At 55.8% G+C, this 2,500-nt stretch overlaps 1 pseudogene; it reads right to left on the reverse strand.

Moving 5' to 3' along the window:
* The window catches only part of LOC126452462 (large subunit ribosomal RNA), a 7,103-nt pseudogene that overhangs the window by 2,636 nt on the left and 1,967 nt on the right, over nucleotides 1-2,500 (reverse strand).

The following is a 2,500-nucleotide window of genomic DNA, read 5'->3' on the forward strand; positions in this document are numbered from 1 at the left end:
CTGGACTCGTCAAGGTGAATCCCCAGGTACCTTGTCATGTAAGTTCGCCTGATTGCTCCATTGTTGGCTCCTCCAGCTATTCGGAGCAAGGGATCACGCGCCAATCGGCCGCGCAGCATGACATACACAGTCTTCTCTGCAGACAGCTTCAGCTTCACCCTCTGGCACCACTCCTGTAGTGCATTTAACGCTGCATTGCAGTTTGCTTCTAGTATTGCCCGAGAATCACCTTCTATCACTAGAAGAATGTCATCAGCGTACGCCACCACGCCTCGCACTTGTCGCAGTTCCCCAAGTTCCTCCAGCACAGGTTCCAAACCCACGTCCCAGAATATGGGACCGCAGACTGAGCCCTGTGGGCATCCCTTAGTGATCAACTTCTCAACCGCCCGCCCCGGGCACCGCAAGACCGCCCGCCGGTGTCGGCAGTAGTCAAGCAGGCACCGGTACAGGGGCCCAGGACATTCCAACTTCCTTAGGCTGTCGAACAGAGCCGGCCACCATAGGTTATCGAAAGCCCCGGCGATGTCGACCATTATCCCCGCAACGTACTTAGCGGTAGATGTGTCCACTAGCGACATTGCCTTGTTTATAGCATCTTCTGTACACAGGCCCCTCCTGAATCCGTACTGGTCGGGACTTCGTCCCCTAAGCTCCCGGTGTTGCTCTAGCCGGAGGCATAGGAGCTTCTCCTGGAGCTTGGCCATGGAGTTCAAGAGACAGATTGGTCGGTACGATTTCGGCACTTCTGGATCCTTGTCATCACCCTTTCGCAGTATAACCACTTCAGCAGTCTTCCACGACTCTGGTACCCGTCCCTGTCGCAAACACTCGTTGTAGAGGTTTGTCAGGTAAGGGCAGATCTCCGCGCATAAGGCTTGAAGAGCCTCTGCAGCGAGACCATCTTGTCCCGTCGCCTTCTTTCGGCGCAATTCGAGAATGGCTATGGTAACTTCACGTTCAGTGAATGGAGCAACTGGCGTCTCATTGGCATACGCCTCATTGAGTTGTCTCCTCATATTCCCCTGTTCCTCATTCTCATCTTCGCTACTATCATCTGGCAACAAGGTGCTCATAAGTAGCTCGGCTGACTCCTGCCAGTCCCTGGTGTGGCTGCCATCATTCTTCCTTAAGTAGATAGGGACAGCGGGAATCTCGTTAATCCATTCATGCGCGTCACTAATTAGATGACGAGGCATTTGGCTATCAAAGCCGTCTTTATTCACATACAGTGAATAACACAAATAAGTGAATACCCACAAAGCGGGTTTACAGATGTTACATAAATTACAAAACACACTTAATATTAGACACAGTACATGAACAAAGAGAGGTATTATGCCTGAGAGGCCAGGCAGCAGCCGAAGGATTGAGACCACGCTAACCAACGCCAGTGCGGGGCATCGTGCGGCGGCGAGGGGCAGTCATAGATTCGAAACGCCGCGCCGCCATAATGCTGCCCAGAAGTACTCTGGTGCTCAATGTTGAAAGGTGGCCCTTCGTCACACCGACATCCTGCAATGCTTTAGCAGAGGCTGGAGACCAAACCCCACGCCAGTTGATGGTCGCCGACGTGGTGGTGAATTAAGAGAGTCATAGTTACTCCCGCCGTTTACCCGCGCTTGCTTGAATTTCTTCACGTTGACATTCAGAGCACTGGGCAGAAATCACATTGCGTCAACACCCGCTAGGGCCATCGCAATGCTTTGTTTTAATTAGACAGTCGGATTCCCCCAGTCCGTGCCAGTTCTGAGTTGATCGTTGAATGGCGGCCGAAGAGAATCCGCGCACCCGCGCGCCCCCGGAGGAGCACGCTAAGGCGGACGCGGCCTCGCAGCAAGGAAGATCCGTGGGAGGCCAAGGCACGGGACCGAGCTCGGATCCTGCACGCAGGTTGAAGCACCGGGGCGCGAACGCCGCGCAGGCGCGCGCATCCTGCACCGCCGGCCAGCACGAGGCCGACCAACGGCGAGAGCAGACCACGCCCGCGCTAAACGCCCGCACTTACCGGCACCCCTACGGCACTCACCTCGCCCAGGCCCGGCACGTTAGCGCTGACCCACTTCCCGACCAAGCCCGACACGCCCCGATCCTCAGAGCCAATCCTTATCCCGAAGTTACGGATCCAATTTGCCGACTTCCCTTACCTACATTATTCTATCGACTAGAGGCTCTTCACCTTGGAGACCTGCTGCGGATATGGGTACGAACCGGCGCGACACCTCCACGTGGCCCTCTCCCGGATTTTCAAGGTCCGAGGGGAAGATCGGGACACCGCCGCAACTGCGGTGCTCTTCGCGTTCCAAACCCTATCTCCCTGCTAGAGGATTCCAGGGAACTCGAACGCTCATGCAGAAAAGAAAACTCTTCCCCGATCTCCCGACGGCGTCTCCGGGTCCTTTTGGGTTACCCCGACGAGCATCTCTAAAAGAGGGGCCCGACTTGTATCGGTTCCGCTGCCGGGTTCCGGAATAGGAACCGGATTCCCTTTCGCCCAACG

The sequence above is a fragment of the Schistocerca serialis genome, unplaced genomic scaffold, assembly GCF_023864345.2.
Source record: "Schistocerca serialis cubense isolate TAMUIC-IGC-003099 unplaced genomic scaffold, iqSchSeri2.2 HiC_scaffold_875, whole genome shotgun sequence".
Classification (NCBI taxonomy): domain Eukaryota; kingdom Metazoa; phylum Arthropoda; class Insecta; order Orthoptera; family Acrididae; genus Schistocerca; species Schistocerca serialis.